Source organism: Dasypus novemcinctus, chromosome 6, assembly GCF_030445035.2.
Source record: "Dasypus novemcinctus isolate mDasNov1 chromosome 6, mDasNov1.1.hap2, whole genome shotgun sequence".
In the NCBI taxonomy this organism is placed as follows: Eukaryota; Metazoa; Chordata; class Mammalia; order Cingulata; family Dasypodidae; genus Dasypus; species Dasypus novemcinctus.
Window position 1 is genome coordinate 43,440,734 of NC_080678.1, and position 25,169 is coordinate 43,465,902.

Sequence of the window (25,169 nt, forward strand, 5' to 3'; positions counted from 1 at the left end):
GAGATTTTAATACTCCTCAATCAGAAACTAACAGGCCAAACATGTGGAAAAAAAATTAGTAGAGATATGGAACATTTGAACAACAAAATAAAAAAGCTCGATCTAATTTATATATTTCTGGCACTTAGGAAGCTGAGAATAAACAAATGGAATATTTATAAAACCTGAACACAATTGAAAGCATAAAGGAAGTCCCAACACATAACACATTTCCTAGAATCAATACCATACAAAGTAGTGATTTCCAAACAAGGACAAAATGAAAATAAAGATATGATTTCATTTTATTTCTCATAATAATGAAAGATGAATATATAGATGAATGCTTTCTTTAAATTTTTCAAGATAAATTAAATAATTAGGAAATGAAATATTAAACACATTTCAAATGTAAAAAGTCAAAAGCATATATAAAATAGCCAACAAAAACACAAATTTATTTTTTTAATGTATAAACATGTCTTATGTGCTCACTTCGCAGCATATGTACTAAAACTGGAATAATACAGAGAAGATTAGCATGGCCCCTGAGCAAGGATGATACACAAATTCTTGAAGCATTCCATAATTTTAAGACAGGAGCCCACCTGGAGGGTGTAGAGGTAAAATGATATGTGCCATGTTACTAAACTCTGGTTGTTCCTAAAGGGATGAAATAATAAGGCATATTCATTTTCTCCTTTTTGTTTATCAATCTTTTCTAATTTTTATAAAATGATCATGTCATGGAAAGGCAAAGCAGGGGTATTGACAGGATTGGGTCAGAGCCATCATGATCAAGTGTAGTGAGGCTCAAGGATGGAAAGCAGATGGAAATGAAAAGATTTCAGTCTGCATTTGAGCATCTCTTTTGCTGCAGCATTATCTCACTGACAGTGAAACTTTCTGGGAATGTGATCTTGGGCATTGCATCTAGGACACATTAGACACTTGGTGAGTATACTCATCACCCATAAAGTATGAATAAATTTTAACCAGCAATGTAACCTGCCAAAATGTCAAATAAAGTACCAAGAACTATTAAATTAGATTTAAAAACAAATAACAAAAACAAAAACATGTCTTATTCAATATGAATTTTTAAGAGAGGTAGCTAAAAACCAAACATGAAAAATAACTAAACACTACCCAAAAAGGGATACTTTTAATTTAAAATGAAAAATAGAAAATGAAGTAATATTGGATGATTTTTACAAAGTGCAACCTTAAAGAAGAAAGTGTATCAATAGCAACAATTGAGCTACAAGTATATTTTGTGTACACTTTTTCTAGCAGTTAAACATCTTGATTTTTATCCTAGGATTGGAAAATGGTGAGCTAGTCATAAATCATGCCAAATCTTTTCTTCTGTCTCCTTTCTTGCCAAATAATTTCATCTCTTTTCGATAACTCTGAAGTGATCTTTTAAACTATTTTTAAGAGACTGCATTTTTCTATTAGTGAATGTTTATAGTTTTTTTTTAAAAGAAAGCATTTCCAGTAAATTTTACTATTTAACTTTAGCTCACCCAAATGAGATGAAGAAGTCATATATATGAATTTCAATGTGTCATATTCATATTCCAGCTGTTAGGAAATTCTTTGGCTTGAAGAAAGAAATAATCTTGTAATACAATCTATACTGATTGCCATTTTCTTTCCCCTCTTGAGGATGTGGATGTTTTGAGAACATTTGCTTATTTCAGAATTTTAATCTACATATATATCTATCTGGAAAGAGATGGCTTTTGTAGAGTCATTGTTTTAGCTATAAATTTCATAGTCAAATTTGTAGTATGATTTGTATCTTGATAGCCAACGTTTCTGGAAGAAACACCAAAGTTTTCATAGAAATAGTATTGAATCTGACTTCAGATAAACACAATTCCTGAATTTAAATAATTTAGTGCCTTCTGAACACCTTTTTTTTTTCAGAATATATGTACAGAGAAACCTTTCTCAGTACCAAATCCTGAAAAATGCCACATAAAATTTCAAAACCAGTTTTTTAAATATGGCTGAGCTGGTGAGAAACAAGTAGCTCATCTAAAACAGAGAAAACATGATTTCACAGAGGGTAAGCAAATATGAGAGCCAGGAATTGTCCTCAATGCATGTGTCAAACATGGTTGCCAAGAACTATTAACAGATTTTTTAAAATGCATTCTTGTTTTAGGAATAGTAGTACATTAAAAATGTTTCAAGGAAATACAATAAACATAGAAAAGTGGACAAATCATAAATATATAGTGTGGTGAACTTTACAAACAAATATACCGATGTAACCACCACATAGGTCAAGAAATTGCCAACATCCCAGAAACCCCATCCCCATGCCTCATCTCAATCACTATACAACCCTTCCCCACTCAGAGGTAACCAGTCTCTTGACTTCTATTTTTTTTTTCAGATTTTTAAAATTTATTTCTCTCCCCTTCCCTGCCCACCCCCACCCCACCTCTGTTGTCTGCTCTCTGTGTCCATTTACTGTGTGTTCTTCTGTGTCCACTTGTATTCCTATCAGCAGCACCCAGAATCTGTCTCTATTTTGTTGCGTCATCTTGCTGCATCAGCACCCTGTATGTGCTGGGCCACTCCTGGGCAGGCTGCACTTTTTTCACGCTGGGCGGCTCTCCTTACAGGGCGCACTCCTTGCACGTGGGGCTCCCCTACGCGGGGGACACTCCTGCGTGGCACGGCACTCCTTGCGTGCATCAGCATTGTGCGTGGGCCAGCTCATCACATGGGTCAGGAGACCCTGGGTTTGAACCTTGGACCTCCCATATGGTAGGCAGACACCCTATCCATTGGGCCAAATCTGCTTCCCTTGACTTCTATTCACCATAAATTAGTTCAGACTGGTTTTTTAACCTTATGTAAGAGAAATAACATAGTATAATTGTGTATTCTGGACTCACTCATTTAATATTATATCTATACACATCATTGATTTTGTTGCGTAGAATAGATCATAATTTTTCATTGCTAAGAAGTATTTAATTGTAGGAATATATCACAATTTATTTATCTTTTATATAGCTGGACAGCTGAACTGTTTCCAAATTGGGGTAATCACAAATAATGGTGCCATGGACTTTCTTCTATATATCTTTTGCTGCACGTATGCACATATTTCTGTTGGGTATATACCTAGGATTGGAGCTGTTAGATCATATGATTGTATATATTTAGTTTTAGCATACACTGACAAAGTTTTCTAAAGTGAATATACTAATTTCTAATTTGAATAGCAATATATCAAAGTACTAGTAGTTTCACATATATACCAACACTTAACATTACTATTCTTTTTCCTTTTGCCATTCTGGTAGGTGTATATCTTATCTCATTATAGTTTGAATTTGCATTCTCTTATTTAATAAGAAGGTTGAGTGTCTTTCTGTATACTTTTTAGATGTTAGATACTCTTCTGTGAAGTGTCTGTTCAAATCTTTGCCAATTTTCTTATTGGTTTGTGTTTCTTATTGATTTTCTGGATATAAGTTCTTTGTAGATTAGACAGATGTATTATAATACATTCTGTGGCTTGCCTCTTCAATCTTTTTAAAAAATTTTTAATAAGATTGAAGTATATAATTCATATGAAAATAAGTAAACAGTAAGTGAATAGTAAAAGTTGTGCACTTAGAAAACGAACAGGCATATCATCATACGAGGCTCCCATACATCACCCTACCACCAACACCTTGCATAAATGTGAAACTTTCATACTATGGAATAGCATCATCAAAATATTATCACTAAATATAGTCCATATATTACATTTTATGTATTTTCCCCCAACTCACTCAATTACTAACACCCTGTATTAGTATTATACATTTGTTACTGTTCATGAAATAATGTTCTCATATGTTTTCTTTTTACCATAGTTCATCTTCGACCACTGGATTCCCTGTGTTATACAGTCCCATGCCTTGTACAAGCCATTCAATGTGTTCAATCAGGGCTCTCATATTCATCACAGTGTTGTTCTGTCATCATCTCAGTAAATTATAAAACATTTTCATTACTCCAAAAGGAAAAATCTCATACCCTCTAATAACCCCCAATTCTGTCCCTTAGAATTGATACATCTTTTTTGCCATTGCAGCAAAATTATTACAATGTTACTGTTAACTATCATACATAAGTTACGTTAGTCATAATTTTTCTGTGTATCACCATATTCTTAACACTTTGTAAACGAAGAACATTCTTATATTTATACTATTAACCACAATCTTCATCCACCATTGAAATCCACATTCCATAGATTATTCTCTAGCTTCCTTTCAATTGACATTTATGTCCAGACTACCCCTTTCAGCCTCACATTCATAAATCAACATTGTTAGTTATAATCACTATAATGTGTTACCACTCTTTTCCACCCCTTCACAATAAGCCTTATTAAAAATTCTACATATATTATGCATCAGCTCCCGTTCTCACCCAACATTCTATCTCCTATTGACCTATACTCTAAAGTTTACCTTTTTTACATCTATCATCTTCCTATTTTTCTTCTTTTTTTTTATTTATTGAAGTATCTCACTCATACATGAACACACATAAACAATAAATGCATAGTAATAGTTGTGAACTTACAAAACAAACATGTAACAGCATACAGGGCTCTCATACTTCACTCTACCACCAATACCTTGCATTGTTGTTAAACATTTTAAACTAATAATTAAAGAGTATCCTCAAAATATTACTACTAACAAAAGTATTTTCCCCCAACCCATCCTATTATTATATCATTTATACATGAATATACAAAAACAATAACTGTATAGTAAAAGTTGTGAACTTACAAAGCTAAAGTGCATAACATCATACAGGGGTCCCATACATCAACCCTCCACCAACACCTTGCATTGATATGAGACATTTGTTACAAATTATGAAAGAATATTGTCAAAATTTTACTACTAATTATAGTCCTTATTTTACCCAACCCACACTATTATTATTTAAATATATTTTTATGACAGAAGTTGTAAACTTACAAAACAATTATGCACATGTGCAGAACTACCAAACAACACCCCTCTATCAACACACCACACCATGGTGGAACATTTGTTACAGATTATGAGATGATATTATCCAATTATTACCAGGTCCATAGTGTACATTTGTCACATATTTTCCATAGTCCCCCATTATCCACACAGTACATCTTTGGCATTTATGGAAGAATATTACATTATTACTGTTAACCACAGTTTATAGATCACTCCAGTTGTATTTTTCTCATGCTTTTCCACATTCCCACCAATGTACAACAGTGATGTACATTTGCTCTAGCTCACCTAGGACATTTGTGCATCTATACCATCAACGACAATTCTCATCCACCTCTGGGTTTACTGAGTTATTCAGCCCCTAGATTATTCTCAAGCATTCTGTCAATTGGCATTTACAGCCCTAGACTACAATTTTCAGCCACATCCCCATTTATAAACCAACAGTTACTCACTTGAATGTTTTACCATCAACTCTACATTTCCACACTTTTACAGTAAAGCTAATTAAAATTTCTACATACATTACACATCAGTAGTCCATCTCAGTCCTCCTCTTACCTCCTTTAAAAATCCACCAGCTATCACCAGGGCTTGAAGATATTTTCCTACATTTTCTTCTAGATGTTTTATGGTTCTTTCTTTCATATTTACATTTTTTATTCATTTTGAGTAAACTTCTATATAAGGTTGAGATAGGGGTCCTCTTTCCTTCTTTTGCCTATGAATTTCCAGTTCACTCAGCACCTTTTGCTGAATGAGCTGTTATGCCCGAGCTGGGTGGGTTTGACAGGCTAGTCAAAAAGCACTTGACCATACATGTGAGGGTCTGTTTCTAAGCAATCAATTCAGTTCCATTGGTTTATATGTCTGTCTGTATGCCAGTACCATGCTGTTTTTACCACTGTAGCTACGTAATATGATTTAAAGTCTGGAAATGAGAGTCCTCCAACTTTGCTTTTCCTTTTTAAGATGTTTCTGGCTATTCAGGACCCTTACCCATCCAGATAAACCTGATAATCATGTTTTCCATTTATTTTTAAAATGCTGGTGGAATTTTTCTCAGGATTGCATTAAATCTGTATATCAATTTGAGTAGAACTGGCATCATAACGATATTCAGACTTCCAATCTGTGCGCATGGAATGTTCTTCCAATTATTTAGGCCTTTTAAAATTTCTTTTAACAAAACAAGTTTTAGTTTTTTGTATACAAGAGCTTTACATTGTTGGTTAAGTTTTTTCCTGAATATTTGGGTTTTATCTGTCATATTTTATTTTCACCACTCTTTTGAGACTTTGTTACTTTTACTAATATAATCTTCATTTCTAGACTCTCTTCTAGGCCTCTCTCTCCTGTGTTTTCTTTTCAGGCTGTAGCACACCCTTTAGTATTTCCTGCAAAGCTGGCCTCTTGGTTACAACCTCCCTCAGTTTCTGTTTATCTGTGAATATTCTAAGCTATTCTAATTTTCAAAAGACAATCTTGCTGGATATAAGATTCTTGGCTAGAAATATTCCTCCTGCAATATCTTAAATATATCATACCACTGTCTTCTTGCTGGTGAGAAATCTGCACTTAATCTTATATATATTACAGAAGGGATAAATGTTTCTCTTGCTGCTATCAGAATTCTTTCTCTTTGGCATTTGCTATTCTGATTAGTATGTGCCTCAGAGTTGGTCTATTCAGATTTTTTTGGATGGGTGTACATTGTGCTTCTTGGACATGGATATCTATGTCCTTCAATAGGGTTGGGAAATTTTCTACCATTATTTCTTCAAATATTCCTTCTTCCCCTTTTCCCATCTCTTCTCCTTCTGGGACACCCATGACACAAATGCTTGCATGCTTCTTGCTGTCATTTAGTTCCCAGAGACCTTGTTCAATTTTTTCCATTCTTTTCTTCATCTGTTCTTTTGTATGTTCACTTTCAGAGGCCATTTCTTCAAGCTCAGCAATCCTTTTTTCTACCTCTCAAATCTGCTATTATATGATTCCAGTGTATTTTTTTCTTCCACTCTCCTTTCCCTTCCCCTGCCCTGCTGTTTCTGCTGTGTCCATTTGCTGTGTGATCTTCTATATTTATTTCTCTTTTTGTCTTCTCTTCTCTTCTTTCTTCTCTAGGACTCACCGGAATTCAATCCTGGGGACCTCTGATGATGTGGAGAGAGGTTCCCTGTCAACTGCACCACCTCAGTTCCTGATCTCCCCTTCACTTCACCTTGATTCTCCCCTTCATCTCTCTTTTCTTGCACCATCATCTTGCTGTGTGACTCACTCACGCGGGCACTGGTTGACCATGTGAGCACTCGGCTTGCTGCACAGGTACTCAGCTTGCCACACGGCACTCACATGGGCACTCAGCTCACTGCATGGGCACTTGGCTGACCACAAAGGCACTGTCTTGCCGCACAGGCATGCTTTCTCCTCTTTGTTTTCACCAGGAGGCCCCAGGGACCAAATCTGGGTCCTCTCATATGGTAGGCAGAGGCCTTATCATTTGAGCCACATCTACTTCCCCCAGTATATTTTTAATTTCATTTATTGTGCCTTTCATTGTCATAAGATCTATTTTTCTATGTATGCTTTCAAATTCTTCCTTGTGCTCATCCAATGTCATCTAATATCCTTAATCTCTTTAGCCATCTCATTGAATTATTAAGGAGATTTGTTTGAACATCTATGATTAGTTATCTCAACTCCTTTACATCATCTGGAGGCTTATCTTGTTCCTTTAACTGGTCCATATCTTCCTGCTTCTTGGGGTGGATTGTAATTTTTTTTGGTGTCTTGGCATCTGGCTTACTGGAGTATTTATTCTGGGTGGTTTTTCTCTTTAGTTTAGGCTTCCTGTCCTTTTTCTAATTGCGTAGGAGGAGCCAAGGATGTATTTGGTGCTATAAGCTATGTAGGCTCAAGCTGCTCTCATTGCCCCAGGGACTGATGAAGCTTCTTAAAACTTTCTCTTTTGCCAGTGGTAGGGAGGGAGCCACAGCTGTTTGAAATAATCCGAGTCCTGCAGGCCTAAAGTGTAGTTACCCAGAGAGACTAATGAAGCTTCAAGCCCCTTTCTCTCCTGGAGCCGCAGGTGTGGGCAATGCCGGTCCAAGATGACTGCAGTTGCCTCAGTAGACTTTTGATTATTCAGTGTGTGCCCGTCAAATGTACCTGCGGTTACCTGGAGAGGCTGATGTAGGACCCATCAGCTTCCTCCCTGTTAGACGTGGAGCTGAAGCCTAGGTTAGGGCTGCAGGCCAGTCTGGCTGAATGAAACCAGTCTCTACTGTCACTATGATTTTCAGTTAGTCTGGCTTCCTCTCGTGCTCGTGCTGGGGGTGGAGTCAAAATGGTGGATACCGGCCTCTTTCTGACTTGGACAGGTTCAAACTTTAGCTGTTCTTAAGGTTATGCTTTACTCAAATGAATTTACTAATCAGTGGCTGAAATCAGTGGCCAGCTGTCTCTTCCTCCTGTTTTTGGGAAATGTAGCCTCCAATTCCTGCCACCAAATAGCTCCTGCAGTGCCTGCACTGCCAAAGTGGATAATCACCAGCCTCCTCGGTGTGGCCTGCAGCTTTCTAGAGAGGCTGGCGCAGGTCCCCCCAGCTTCCTCTCTGCCTGATGTGGGACTGGGGCTTATGCTAAAGCTACAATCTGATCTAGATGGAAAGAAGCTGGTCCCTACCAGCACTGTGAATTTCAGTCTACCCCACTTCCTCTCATGACAGGCACAGATTTAAGATGGTGGCTACGAGTCTCTTTCTGACTTGGACAGGTTCAAACTTTAGCTGTTCTCAGGATTATACTTTAGCCTGCCAAATTTACTAATCAGTAGCTGAAGATGGTGCCCAACCGTCTATTCCTCCCCCATTTTGGGGAAGTGTAGCTTCCAATTCCAGCCGCCAAATAGCTGAGGCAGCTTTTGCTGCCAGTGGAGGATAAGCATGGGCCTCTAGGGTGTGGAATGCTCTACTTACGAATCTTCTCTGCAGATGAGCAGTCTCCTCTTTCCATTGCTTGAAGTAGTTGCAGGATGCTCCTCTGGTCTCCTGGAGCCCCCAAACAGGTGCTTTAGATAGCTCTGGGTGATTACTAACTGCCCTGTGGCAGGAGGTGGACTCTAGCAGCTCCTTACTCTGCTGCCATCTTGCTAGTTGTCCTCTTCTATTTTTTATTTGTTCTTGTTTCTTTTTTCCTCTCCTACTTTTTGGATGAGTGTTTCATAGTTCCTTTTTTTTTTTTTTTTCATTTTTTACTCTCATTTTAAAATAAAAATATTTTCGCTGCTTGTCAACACTTTATAACATACAATTCTGGATAATCTGCATCTGCTTTTTAATAATATTATACTGACTCACATGTAGTGTGAGGACCCTATGATAGTATATTACCTATCCTCTCTCCCTTTTATTGTACCATTGTTCTCACACATTTCATTTTTATGCCATATGCTATATTTTCCTATGCTATAATCATACGAATCAGTTACCATATTTGTTTTAAACAATCACTTACCTTCTTTTTTTTTAGATTTATTTTATTTATTTCTCTCCCCTTCCCCCGCCCCTCCAGTTGTCTGTTCTCTGTGTCCATTTGCTGTGTGTTCTTTGTCCGCTTCTGTTTTTGTCAGCAGCACAGGAATCTGTGTTTCTTTTTGTTGTGTCATGTTGTTGTGTCAGCTCTGCATGTGTGTGGCGCCATTCCTGGGAAGGCTGCATTTTTTTGCGCTGGCAGCTCTCCTTACGGGGCGCACTCCTTGCACGTGGGGCTACCCTACACGGGGGACACCCCTGCATGGCACCCCTTGCACACATCAGCACTGTGTGTGGGCCAGCTCCACACGGGTCAAGGAGGCCCTGGGTTTGAACCATGGACCTCCCATGTGGTAGACGGACACCCTATCTGTTGGGCCAAGTCCACTTCCCAATTACTTATCTTTTAGAGCAATTAAAAATAACATTAATGTTTTATTTTATCTCCATTTATTTCATCTCCAATATTCTTCATTCCTTTATGTAAATGTATGTTTTTTATCTCTATTGTATTACTTCTACCTGAAGATATTTCATTAATATTTTTTAGTGTAGCTATAGAAGCAATGAATTTATTCTTTTTTAGTCTGAGAATACCTTACTTCTTCATTTTGGACTTACAGTTTTATGTACTGACAAGAATACAAAAATGGGCTATACATATATCCTCAAGGTACTTATGATCTAGTGAAATAGTAAACTGTTAAGCATAAAACTGCCATATGAAATGACTATGATTATGAAGAAATATTTAAAAAAAGGATTCAGACTTAGTAAATTTAGTAAGCCAAAAAGCATGTTCTAAGAAATGCAAAACTCCCTCATAAACAGTGATTAACTCAATAGTTCTACCTAGATTGGATATTTATGCCTAAGTACATTTTTAGGTTTAGAAAACAACTACAATCAAAGAGAAAAGGACAACATCAATGTAGAGTCTTCCCTACTGAAAGAAAAGTTTTGCCCTTAGAAAGGAGTTCTGAATATAAGATATGTAAAACAACATCAATGTACAATCTTCCCTACTGAAAGAAAAGTTTTGCCCTCAGAAAGGAGTTCTGAATATAAGATATGTAAAACAATGACAAAGGCTTTGTCATTTTAATATTTCTAGTTCATTTTGCTTGGGTAGAATGGTTCCCTATTTTGCCTTTATGCCTTTCTTCCTTTCAGGATTTTAAGATATCTTTGGTAAAATGATAATTAAAATGGAGGGCATATTTTTGGCTTACTTCATGCTTTGTTTTTTCCCCTCAAGCATTCTTACTTGGGAAAACTAAGTTGCCAGCTGCCCCAACAAACTGACCTGGAAGTTGGTGAGTTTGTTTATGTGTATGTTTCTCTTACTTTAATTGCTTATGAAATACAAATGCTTAGAATGTAGACATTCTAAAATACTTGGGGAAACCAAGTCTCCTTATACTTAGTTGTTATTGCTATTAAAGTTTATATTTTGGGGAATGGATGTTGTTGAAGTGGTTGGGCTTCCTATGTGCCTGTTTCCCACATAAGAGATCCGTAGTTTGGTTCCCGGTGCCTCCTAAAAACAAATAAGTAAACAAGCAAACAAATGAAAAAACCAACTCAAGGGAGCCAATGTGGCTTAGTGCTTGAGCACTGGCTTCCCACATACAATGTTCTGGGCTCATTCTCTGGCCTCAGTACCTCAAAAAAAAAAAAAATTATATTTCAAATATATAAATGAAAAAATGTATGGACAACCAGCAAGACTGCAGCAGAGTAGGGAGCATCTAGAGTCAGTTCTTTCTACAGGGCAGTTAGTAATCACCCAGAGTTACCTAAAGCACCTGTTTGGGGGCTCCAGGAAACCAGAAGAGCATCCTGCAAAATCCTTGAAATAATGGAAGAAGGAGACTGCCCAGCTGCAGAGAAGATTCCTAAGCAGAACACGCCACACTGCGGAAGCCAGTGCCCAACCTCCACTGGCAACACAAGTGGCCTCAGGAGGTATTCCATGGCTGGAATTTGAAATTCCACTTTCCAAAAACAGTGGATGAAAAGACAGTTGGGCACCAATTTCAGCTACTCACTAGTAAATTTGGTAGGCTAAAGTATAGTCCTAAGAACAGCTAAAGTTTGAACCTGTCTAAATCATAAAGAGGCCAGTAGCTACCATTTTAACTCCATCTCCAGCATGAGGGTAGGCAGGGCTGACTGAAAAGCACAGTGCTGGTAGGGACTGGCTTTTTTCTATCCAGATAGGATTGCAGATCTAGCATAAGCCTCAGCCCCACTTCAGGCAATGGGGAAGCTGGGGGTACCTGCGCCAGCCTCTCTGGGAAAATACAGGTCATGCTATGGAGGCCTGTGCTCAACCTCCTCTGGCAGCACAAGTTGCCTCAGAACTATTCTGTGCTGGAGTTGAAAGCTCCATTTCACAAAAACAGGGGAGGAAAAGATGGTAGGACACCAACTTCAGCAACTGATTAGTAAATTTGGCTGGTTAAATATATCAGTAAGACCAGCTAAAGTTTGAAACTGTCCAAATAGGAAAGAAGCCAGTAGCTGCCATTTTAACTCTACCCCCAGCATGAGGGGAAGCAGGGCTGACTAAAAAACAGTGACAGTAGGGATCAGCTTATTTCCACAAAGATTGAATGGCAGCCCTAGGCTGCAGACCCTGCACCAGCTTCTCCAGGTAACTGCAGGTACATATGGCTGGCACACACTGAATAGTTGGAAGTCTACTGGAGCAACTGTGGTCATTTTGGACCCATACCTCCAGCTCTATCCCTTCCCCAGGCAGGGAAGGAAAGGGTGTGGGCTCCATCAGTTTATCTGGGGAACTACAGCCTAGGCCTGCAGTACTTGAATTATTACATATGGCTGTGGCTCTGTCCCTACCCCTGGCAAAGGAGAAAGGTGGGAAAAGCTTCACTGTTCCCAGAGCAATGTGGGCAACTAGAGCCTCCACAGCTTATAGCACCAACAATATCTTTGCCTTGGCTCCTACTACACAACCAGCAAGGGAGAAAGTGCTAGAAAGCCATAAACTAAAGAGAAAAACTGCACCCATAATAAATACATCTAAACCAGATCCAAGACACCAACAAAAAATTACAATCCATACCAAGAAACAGGAAGATAAAGCCCACTTAAAGGAACAAGATAAATCTCCAGATAACATAATGGAGTTGAGACAACTAATCATAGCTGTTCAAACAAATCTCCTTAATAAATTCAATGAGATGGTAAAGCAATTAAGGATATTAAGATGACATTGGGTGAGCATGAAGAAGAATTTTGAAAACATACATAGAAAAATGTCATCTTACAGGAATAAAAGATGCAATAAATGAAATTAAAAGTATACTAGAATCATATAACAGCAGATTAGAGGAGGCAGAAAGAAAGACTGGTGAGCTAGAAGACATGGCCTCCAAAAAGGAACATACAAAGAACAGATGAAAAATAAGCATGAAAAAACTGAACAAGGTCTCAGGGAATGAAATGACGGCATGAGATGTGCAAACATATGTGCCATGGATGTCCTAGAAGGAGAAGAAATGGGAAAAGGGGCAGAAGAATATTTGAAGAAATAATGGTAGACAATTTCCTAACCCTATTATCTGTGTCCGAGAAGCACACCAATAACCCATCCGAATAAATCCAAATAGGCCAACCATGAAACACATACTAATCAGAGTGTCAAATGCCAAAGACAAAGAGAGAATTCTGAGAGCAGCAAGAAAAAGCAATGCATAACATATAAGGGATACCCAATAAGATTAAGTGCTGATTTCTCATCAGAAACCATGGATACAAGAAGGCAGAGATATGATATATTTAAGATACTGCAAAAGAAAAACTTCCAGCCAAGACTCTTATATCCAGCAAGATTGTCTTTCAAAAATGAGGATGAGTTTAGAATATTCACAGATAAACAGAAACTGTGAAAGTCTGTAACCAAGAGACTGGATTTGCAAGAAATATTAATACCGAAGGGTGTTCTACAGTCTGAAAAGATGAGAGAGAGAGGTTTGGAAGAGAGTCTTGAAATGAAGATTATATCAGTAAAAGTAACTAAAAGTCTCAAAAGAGTGGTGAAAATAAAATATGACTGATAAACCCAAAGGTCAAAATGGGTAAAATAAGAACTGCCTTTTCAGTAATAATATTGAATGTTAATGGATTAAATTTCCCAATCAAAAGACAAAGACTGATGGAATGGATAAGCAAATATGAGCCACAGATATGCTATCTGCAAGAGACTCACCTTAGACCCAAGACTACTATAGTAGTCAGCCAAAGGGGTGCTGATGCAAAATACCAGAAATTGGTTGGTTTTTATAAAGGGTATTTATTTGGGGTAGGAACTTACAGATACCAGGCCATAAAGCATACATTACTTCCCTCACCAAAGTTTATTTTCACGTATTGGAACAACACGTCTGCGAGGTTCAGGCTATCGGGGTTCCCGCCTTCCAGGCAGGTTCTTCCTGGATTCAGGATTCCTCTCTTCCCAGGGCTTGCTTCTCCCTGGGCTCAGGGTTCCTCTCTTCCTAGTGCTTGCTTTATCTTTCCTCTGTGTGCTTACTTCCTGGGGCTCCAGCTTAAGGCTTCAGCATCAAACTCCAACATCAAAACTCCAACATTAAAAACCCCCAACTCTGTCCATTGCCATGCCTTTTATCTGTGAGTCCCCACCCACCAAGGGGTGGAGACTCAACGCCCTAATTATGTGGCCCAATCAAAGCCCTAATCATAACAATCATGCTCAGGTACAGACCAGATTACAAACATGATCCAATATCTATTCTTGGAATTCATAACCATATCAAACTGCTACAGATACCAATAGATTGAAAGTAAAAAGCTGGAAAAAGATATTCTACACATTCAGTAACAAAAAAACAAGCAAACAAACACCTGAGAAGCTGTACTTTTATCAGATGAAATAGACTTTAAAAGACACTAGTATCATGCATTCTGAGGAGGAAGTCAGGGAAAAAATTCCATTTCCAATATCAACTAAAAGAACCCAATATTTAGGAATAAACTTAACCAAGGATGTAAAGCACTTATATTGAGAAAACTACAATGCATTGTGAAAAGAAATTTTAAAAAGACCTAAATAATTGGAATATTCTGTGCTCACAGACTAGAAGACTAAATAGCATTAATATGTCAATTATACCCAAATTGACATACAGATTCAATGCAATCCCAATAAAAATTCCAACCACATTTTAAAAATAAACTGAAAATACAATTATCAAATTTATTTGGAAGGGTAGGGGTCCCAAATTGCCAGAAACATAAATATCTTAAAAAGGAAAAAGCGAAGCTGGAGGATTCTCACTTCTGGACTTTAAAGCTACAGTGGTAAAAAAAGAGCATGGTATTGGCATAAAGACAAAGACCAGTGGAATCAAACTGATGGTTCAGAAACAGACCCTCACATCTATGATCAAGCAATTTTTGACAAGCCTGTCAAACCCAGCTTGGGTAAAACAGTCCATTCAACAAATGGTACTGGGAGAAATGGATATACCTAGCAAAAAGAAAGAAAGAGGACCCCTATCTCACACCTTATAGAAAAATTAACTCAAAATGGATAAAAAACCTAAATATAAAAGCTAGAATCATAAAGCTTCTAGAAGAAAATATAAGAAAACATCTTTAAGACCTGGTGGTAGGTGGTAGATACTTAAAGGAGATAAGGGAAGAACTGAGATGGACTACTGATCCTTAATGTATGTAGAAGTTTTAATTAATGTTACAGTAAAGGTGTGGAAATGTATGGAGTTGATGGTAACACATTATAGCGAGCAACAGCTGGTTTAAAAATGAGAATGTGGCTGAAGAGGGTAGTCTAGGGTAGCCAATTGACAGAAAGCTAGAGACTAATCTAGGGACTGAATAGCTCAGTACACCCAGAGGTGGATGAGAATTGTGGTTGATGCAAGAGTGTCTTTTGTGAGCTAGAGCAAAAGTACATCACTATTGCAAGTTGGCAGGAATGCGGAGAAGCATGGGAAAAATACAACTAGAGTGACCTATGGACTGTGATTAATAGCAATACTGTAATATTCATGCATCTATGCCAAAGATGTACTGTGTTGATAACAGGGGAGTATGGAAAAATTGTGCCAAGGGTACGTTATGGACCATGGTTAGTGGTAACATTCTGATGATATTATCTCATAATCTGTAACAAATATTCTACCACTGTGTGGTGTGTTGACAGAGGGATGTTGTATGGGAATTCTGCACATGTGCATGATTTTAAGTTCACAACTTCTGTAATAAAAATATTTTAAAAATAATAATAGGTTAGGTTGGGGTAAAAATACACTAAATGTAAGATATGGACTATAATGAGTGATAAGATTTTGATGATATTTCATAATTTTTAACAAATGTCTCACAACAATGTAAGGTGTTGGTGGTAGTTAATGTAGGGAACCTCTAGTGTTATGCATACTTGCTTTGTAAATTCACAACTTTTACTATACACTTACTGTTTAGGTATGTTCATGCATAAATGATATAATAATAATAATAATAGGATGGGTTGGGGGAAAATATACCAAATGTAAGATACTTTGGTTAGTAGTAATATTTTGAGGATGCTCTTTCATCATTAGTTAAAAATATTTCACAATAATGCAGGTATTGTTGGTAGGGTGAGCTATGAGGGCCCTGTGAGATGTTATGCATGTTTGTTTTATAAGTTCACAACTATTACTATATACTTAGTTTATTTATATTTAAGAATGAGTGATATAGTTCAATAAATTTTTTAAGTAATAAAAAAATGTATGAATACAGAAAGAATTCTTGAAAGAAATTACATAAAAGGTCAGATGAGAGATGTAGAGATTTTATATTCTTTAGAATAGTTCACTTTAATTATTTAAGCTAAAATTAATCTCCACTACCAGTTGTGTATCTTTGGAATGAACTGGAAGAAAAGAAGAGCTGGCAAATCTCTTGCAGCTTCCATCTTAGACTCTTTATAGCTGCCTTTGCGTTCTACCTACACAGTATCATTCATTCTTATGCCATTTCAGAGGCTTGCTTCCTCTCCTGGAGTTGGTATCATCTGGCTGGCTAGCAATCTTTGGAGTTCTCTGGTTTTTCTGTCACTTGGCAATGCACAAAGTGGCGTTTTCTTTCTTTTCCTGGTTTGTTGATTTTAAGCTTCTGGCTTGTATTAGTCTGCCAAAGGATGCCAATGCAAAGTACCAGAAACCTGTTGGGTTTTATAAAGGGTATTTATTTGGGGTAAAAGCTTTTAGTATAAGGCTGTAAAAGGTCCAACTCAAGTACCAGAAGTGTGCCTTCTCACCAAAGTCAGTTACCATGTATTGAAGTAAGATGGCCACTGAACTCTGTCTGGTCTCTGCCTTCCCCCCTGGGGTCATCCTTTCCTCTTCATCTCAGTGGGCCTAGTCTCTTAAGGCTTCTTGCTTAAGTGATTCTATTAGTCCTCTCTCTCCTGCTATAAAGCTTGTTTCTTTCTGGGTCTCCTACATCAGTCTCAGCTGTTTGAGCCTCTCCTTTCTGTCATATGGCAGGATAAAAAAAATGGCAGAGCTCTCTCTCCTCTTCAATCTTTCAATGGTATCTTTTGATGAATTTTAAATTTTAATGTAGTTCAATGTATTGATCTTTTGCTTTATAATTAGTGCCTATTTATGTTCTTTTTAAGAATTATTTTCCAGCATCAAGCAAGATCTTTGCACGTTTTAGCTTCTAAAAAATGCTACTACTTTCTTTCACACTTCGAAGTAGGAGTTGCCTTTTTATCTTCCATAGATAGCCAATTTGCCCCAAAATTACTTAACAAAATAACACTTCATTACTCTTCTACAGAACAACCTTTTTAAAAAATAAACTGTCCATATGAAAATGATATTTCTAAACTCCATCTCTGGCCAATTGTTCTATTTCTCTATATTGCATCAATAGAACACTGTCTTAATTACTTCAATTTTATATCTTTTATGTCTTCATATTGATTTTTTTAAAAACTCCCCTCAATTATTTTTCTTTCTTTCAAATTGTCATGGATAATCTTGACCCTTTGGTTTTACATTACTCTTAGAGTCTGTCAAACTTTACAAAAAGTCTGCTTTGATTTTGAATTGAAATCATTCTAATTTATGAAGAACTGACATCTATATAACGTTTAATCTTCCAATTCTTGAAAAATGGCATATTTTTCATTTCATGTCTTCTTTAATGTCACTCAATATTTTATAGTTTTGTGTATAGAAATCTTCCACATTCTTAGGTGTGACTTATTCATGCTAATGTAAATGCTTATCTTTAATCAAATTTCATTTTCTAACAGTTTGTTTCTAATACATAGAAATGCAATTGACTTTTGCATGTCGACCATGTCCAGGAACTTTGCTAAAATTTCTTTTAATATTAATATAAGCATAACATTGGATTTCTTATATACATTAGAATGTCATAATAGTGGTATTTCTTCTTTGCAGATCTTCATATATTTTACATCTTTTTTTTTTTTTTTGAAACTTATTGCAATGGCCTCCATACAATGGCCTCATTTTGGTAGGACCTCTATATAACGTTGGATAGAAATGGTGATAGCAGACATCTTTGTCTCAGTCTCAATATCAGAGGAAATTTTTTTTTCATTTCAGCTTCAAGTATGATGTTTTGGAATGGTTTATGTATATACACCCTTTACCAGACTGATTGATGAAAAAGCTTTTTATTTGTTGTTAGCTAAAGGTATTTTTTAAAAACTGAATAGGACTTTCATCACATGCTTTCACTGCATCTGTTCAGATGTTCATATGATTTTTTTCCTATTCTCAGTTAATGTGGGGAATTACATTGACAATACAATATTAAAAAATCTTTGCTTTCCTGGAATAAAAACAACATGGTTGTGATATACAACATACTTTACATGTCACAGGATTTATTCTAAAATATTATTTATGATTTTTTTCATCTATGTTTATGAGAGGAATTTTTAGGAATTGTCTTTCCTAATAATGTACTTGTCAGATTTGGCCTTATAAAATGGGTTATATTTTCCTTTCTCTGCTCTGTGAAAGAGGCTACTTATGACTGACATTTTGTTTCTTCCTTAAATATTTGATGGAATTTACCACCAATGAGCTGTGGCTTCCTTATGGGAATATTTTAAATTATGGACTTGATTTTTTTAAGAATTACAAAACCACTGAGGTTTTTTTTCTTGTGTCCATTTTATTTTTTAGAATTTGTCCAGTTTTCTTAAATTTCAAATCTACTTACAAAATAATTCATCTTATCCTTTTTCCAATGTTTTCCCCTTACATATTTTGATATTACTCGTGATTTTTTATCATTGTCCCAGAGATTTATCCTTCTTCATTTCAAAGAACCCAACTTTTAGAAAAGTTCATCATCTCTATTGAATATTTGTTTTCTATTGTATTCATTTCTGATGTTGTGCTTACCCCCTTTTTTTTTTTTTACATTTTTTGGTTTGTTATTCTGCTTCTATCTTCTGAAGATAACTCTTTAGCTAATTTAAATTTAGTTGTCTTTTTTCTTTTCTTATGCATACATTTAAAATTGTAACTGACTTTCTAAGCACAACTTTAGCTGCAATAGTTTTGATTTGCAGTATTTTCATCATCATTCAGTTGATATTTTGAATTTTCTAAGTTCCATTGTGATTTCTTTATTCCATGATTTATTTTGAACTGTATGGTTTGATTTCCAGACACATAAAGGTTTTCTTTTTTTCCTTTTTTTTTTTCTGTTATTGATTTCTCAATTCCACTATGACCAGGGAATATACTTTACATTATAAATGATTCCTGTGCTCTAAAAAATAATGTATATTCTGTGTTTGTGGAGTGTAGTTTTCTATGTATAGTGATTATGTCAATGTTGATAATCATGTTGTCTCTTCTCCTATGTGCTTATTGAATTATTTTTATCAATTTATTCGTCCAGTTACTAGGAGAGGTGTGGTTGTAGATTTGTTTATTTTTCCTTGTAGTTCTGTCCCTTTTGCTTTATACATTTTGAGGTTGTTATTATGTGCTTAAAAAATTTAAATTATTATATCTTCAAGGTAATTTAAATATTTTATATTTATGAAATTAAAATTTTTTAAATTCTAGGACCCCATTTTTCCTTGAAGTCTACTTCATGTGATAATGACATATTTATACCAGCTTTAAGTTAGTGTTTACATAATATAACTTTCTATTTTCAAATCTTTGTATCATTAAAGTGTGTTTCTTGTAAACAGCACATGGTTGCTTTTCTTCCTAATAGGAAAGTTGTAATCTTTTCATTGGATAATGTAGTTAGGTTTAACATAATTATGAATATGTATGAATTTAGATCTACCAACTTAGTATTCATTTTCTGTTTGTTCTACCTTTTCTGTGCTCCTTTCCCTCCCTTTCTTGTCTTTTGGATTGACTGGATATGATTTACTATTCCTTTTGTCCCTTTTATCAGCTTGGCAATTACATAATCCTTATTATTCTTTATGTGTTTTGCCTTATATTATGTGCCCTTGACTTATTTAATATCTAATATGAATACTTTATCCTTTATTTGGCAATGAAAAGAGAACACTTTAACTGAATTTAATCCCACCTCTCCTGACTTATGTGCTACTATTAATCATGGATTTTAATTCTCTCTATATTTTAAACCATCCAAAAAACATTATCACTGTTTTATGTAGACATAATTTATTCATATTGCTTTTCCTTGCTTTTATAATGTCCTGCAACTCCAAGCTGCCATCTAGTATACTCTTCTTTCTACCTGAAATACCCTTTATTTCCTTTAGTATGGGTTCGACAGTGATGGCATTTTTTCGGTTTTTGTTTGCCTGAAAATTTACTTATTTCACCTTTATTACTGAAAAACATTTTTGTTTGGTACATATTTTAGTTTGTTAAAAGCTGCCAAAAGCAATATATCAGGAATGGACTGGTTTTTACAATGTGGATTTATTAACATAAAGCTTACAGTTCTGAGGCCATAAAATGCTTTACTCCCTGAAAACTAGCTGCCAACCTGAACTCGTCATATGTCATATGTCTAACTTCCTCTGGCTTTCTCTCTGCAGTTTTCTCTCTGTATTCATCCCATTTATAAAGGACTCCAGTAAAAGGATTAATACCCACTCTGTGGTGGGGTGATATATGGGAGCCCTGTACGATGATATGCATGCTTGTTTTTTAGGTTCACAACTTTTACTATACACTTATTGCTTATGTATGTTCATGTATGAATGATATAATACAATTTTTTAAGATTATACAAAAAAAAAAAAATACTGAAGTAACCAGATAAAAGGAATTTCCCACCTATAATAGGTTTATAGCCACTGGAATTGATTAACCCTAAGGACATGATTTTCTGGGGTCTATAAAAGCCTCAAACTACCACAGTATGGACTTGAAGACTGGCAGTTATTTTATTGTAACATGCTGAAAATACCTTTACACTTTTTCTGGCTTCCGTTGTTTCTATTGCGAAGTTAGCTAACTGCCCAACTTTTGTTCAATTGAAGATAATGTCTTTTTTAATCTCTGAAAGAAAAGTGTTTTGCTTCTGTTTGTTTTTTCTTGTTCTTTGATTTCATTTGTTTTACTTGTGTCTTGAACAGTTTATTTATCCTGTTTGTGTTTATGAAAAAAATCCATTTTGGAAAAATCTGAAATCTCATGCATTTACTATTTATAGTTGCATAAAAAACTACCAAAGCTTGGCAGCTAAGAACAATAAATATTTGTAATCTCATATAGTTTGTGAGTCAGAAATCAAGGAACAGTTTAGCTGGGTAATTCTGGCTCAGGATCTCACATAAGATAGCAGTCAAGGTGCTTTTCAGAACCGAAGTTATTTCAAGGCTTAACTAGGGTTAAGACCTTAGTGTTTGACTCAAATGCCCAGCAAATTAGTGCTGAATGTTAATAACATTGATGCCATCATGTTGAATAAAATAAGCCAGCCACAAAAAGACAGATATTATATGATTACACTGATATGAAATAATTAGAATATGCAAATGTATAGAGACAGAAAGTAGAGTACAGGTTATGGGGGCAGAAGGGAGGGAAAATGGATGGTAGTTAATGCATAATGGGCGCAGGGTCTCAAAGATGATGTAAACTGTTGGAAATAGATAATGACAATGGTAGCACAACATTGTGAATGTGATTAATACGTCTGAATTGTATTCTTGGGAGTGGGTGAGATGGAAAATTTTATGTTGTATACATGTTACCACAATTAGAGAGAGGAGCAAAGAGAATGACATAAATGCAATACATTGTCCTGGACTGGCTCTAATAATAGAAGACAAAATGCCCAAAAGACACTATTGGGACAAATGAAAAATGTGGAATACAGACTGGATGCTTTATATCAATGTTAAAGTTCTTGAACTTGATTACTGTACTTAATGTGGTTACATAAGTGAATATCCTTGTTCTTACAAAATATACATGGAAGTATTAATTGGTAATGGAGCAGGATGTATGCAACTTCCTCTCAAAGGTTTAGAAGAAAAATATAGATAATAGATGATAATGATAGATAGGAAGGAAGCAAGAGAGAGAGGGAGGGAAGGAAAGAAGGAAGTTACAACAAATATGGCAAATGTTAAAAGTTGAGAAATTTGGGTATCTGGGTAGGGGGTAAATTGGAGTTATCTGTATTTTTTTTTTCCAACTATTCTGTAAGTTTGAAATTATTTCAAAATTAAAAGTTAAAAAAACAAAAAAGACGAGAAAATAGATTATGATATGAATAAGAGATTATGATAATAAGTAGCAAGCCTGCCCAGCTTCAAATATAGGTAAAAGAGACTCCTCATCTTGATGGAGAGTGAAAGTTTCTGGAAAAGCATGTGGAACTGAAAACATTCCTCAGCCACCTGGAAAATATAATCTGACAAAATATTATTTGTAATATATATGCCAGGCTGCTTTAAGAAGTGCTTTATAAACAATATTTACTTAAACAATAATAAATTTTACTAATTTGCAAGTCCACCATTGTTTCTTGTATTGCACTGCTTCTTCATTTTAGTGTGTATCCTTTGGCAGTTTTCTGAGAGAGGATGTGTAGGTGATAGATTCTGAGCCTTGAGATGTCTTAAAATATACTTTTTTCACCCTTTATTTGAAAGATGTTTTGGCTAACTCTAGAATTCTGGGTGCCAGGTTCTTTTCCTTAATGTTTAGAAAATATTGCTACATTTTTTTCTTAAATTCATGTTGTTGATGAGAATATGACTTCAATAATTTTATTCCTGGGCGGCGGACTTGGCCCAGCGGTTAGGGCATCTGTCTACCACATGGAAGGTCCGTGGTTCAGACCCCGGGCCTCCTTGACTGGTGTGGAGCTGGCCCATGCGCAGTGCTGATGCGCGCAGGGAGTGCCCTGCCACACTGGGGTGTCCCCCGCATAGGGAAGCCCCACGCACAAGGAATGAGCCCCATAAGGATAGCTGCCCCACATGAAAGAAGGTGCAGCCTGCCCAGGAATGGTGCCACAGATATGGAGAGCTGACACAACAAGGTGACACAAAAAAAAAAAAAACAGATTCCCATGCCACTGACAATAGAGGCGGACAAAGACGACGCAGCAAATAGACACAGAGAACAGACAACTGGGGTGGGGGGGGAAGGGGAGAGAAATAATTAAATAAATCTTTTTTAAAAAATCATTTTATTCCTTTTATAGGTTATATCTGATAGTTTTAAGAATTGTGTCTGCATCCCTTATCTTCTAAAATTTCACTACCTTGTGTCCAAGCACTACTATAACATATGCAATATGTCTTATTTAACCTTTCAATTCAAGGATTCATATCTTTCATTTGTCCTGAGAAATAGTTGTTTCCTCAAATATATCTTCTTTACTTTCTTTGTATTTTCTCTTCCTAAAAATCTTGATGGCTGCTGATGCTTTTGGATTGATTCTTCATGCCTCTTGATATTTCACTTGTATATTCTACCTCTACAGCATAGCCTTGTGTTTAAAAGATGGACTCTAGAACTAGACTGCCTGTAATCAAATCCTGGCTCTACTGCTTACTAAATGTATGACCTTGGTTGAGTTCTCTATCCTTTTTGTGCCTCATATTCCTCATCAGTACACTAGAAATAATACTAGTACATTCCTCATAGGCTTCTGAGGAGTAAAATGAATTAATATTTATAAAGAGCTTAGGCTGAATTTGTATTCTTGGCAGTCATTTGCCCAGCTAAACATGGGAGTTCTATTACTACAGAAGATAATAAGAATGGATTGTTTTAGTTTGCTAAAGGCTGCTGGGAGCAATGTACCAGGAATGTGTTGGCTTTTATATTGGGAATTTATTAGGCTAAAAGTTTATAGCTCTGAGGCTGTGAAAGCTTCCAAATCAAGGCATCATCAGAGATGCTGTCTCACTGAATGTCAGCTGCTGGCAATCCTGGTTCCTTCCATGTGGCAAGGCACATGGAGACATCTGCTTGTCTGGGTTTCTGCCTTCTCCTCAGGGCTTAATTAGTCCCTGAGCTCAGCTGCAGCTGATCAGGAATTTAGCTAGTCTCTCCCTGCTTCTCTGGGCCTCCTCTCTGAGCCTTTTAGGAGCCTCTTTCCAAGCTTCTGTGCTCCACTGAACCAGCCTCCAGCCTCCAGGGCTTCTCACTCAGCCTCTCAGGGTTTCTCTGTCTCTGCCATCCTTTTCTGTGTTTCTCTAGCTTTCTCTGTTTATAAAGAACTCCAATAAGAGGACCAAGACCCACCCTGGGTCATGCCTCACTGAAGTAATCCAATCAGAGGCCCCAGTTGAATCTAATCCAATCAAAGGATCCCACTGCCACAGAAATTAGCTGCAAAAACATTATCTTCTCTGAGATCAACAAAAAGGATTAAACTGTCACATGGATATGAGAGAGAGTTACTGTCGGTTTTTACAAAAATTATGTCTAATAACATAAAAAAATACCTCCAATTAAACTGTGGCAATGCTTTCTTATCACCCAGAAATGTGTAGTTATTGGAATAAATGTTCTAGATTTATTTAGACATGGATTTAATTACCTACCCCTTCTATGCATACATAAAAGCAAAACAAATCATTGAAGGTATTTCTAAAACTTCTTCACATTCAGAATTTGACCTTCTAAATCACTTTTTAATTCAGAGGCATAAATATCTGAATTTTTCTTTCTAGTATTATCCTTTGTGCTATAAAGAAGGTTTGTGATGCACCCTTTCTTTTTAAAGTGCTGGAAAGCAGATGTGGCTCAAGTGATGGGGCCTGGGTTCAACCCCTGGGGCCTCCTCGTGAAAAAGAAGAGAAGACATGCCTTTGTGGTGAACCAGGGCCCATGTGATGAGCTAGTGCCTGCAAGGCAAGCCAGTGCCTGTGCAAGTGAGTCACACAGCAAGATGATGAAGCAACAAAAAGAGAGACAAAGGGGAGAGTCAAGGTGAAGCACAGCAGAAACCAGGAACTGAAGTGGCGGAGCTAACAGAGATCCTCTCTCCACATCAGAGGCAAAGGTCCCCAGGATTGAATCTGGGTGAATCCTAGAGGAAGAAAAAATAAGAAGAGAAGACCAAAAGAGAAATAGATAAAACAGGAGGG

At 36.3% G+C, this 25,169-nt stretch overlaps 1 protein-coding gene and 1 non-coding gene across 4 annotated transcripts in view; one reads left to right on the plus strand and one right to left on the minus strand.

Annotated features, from left to right (window-relative positions):
- Positions 1–25,169, minus strand: part of ZNF518A (zinc finger protein 518A) — a 69,895-nt gene that overhangs the window by 33,727 nt on the left and 10,999 nt on the right. The gene's annotated exons all lie outside the window — the stretch shown is intronic.
- Positions 467–572, plus strand: LOC111763809 (U6 spliceosomal RNA). The gene has a single exon (XR_002796585.1). It is a non-coding gene; the product is annotated as a U6 spliceosomal RNA (small nuclear RNA).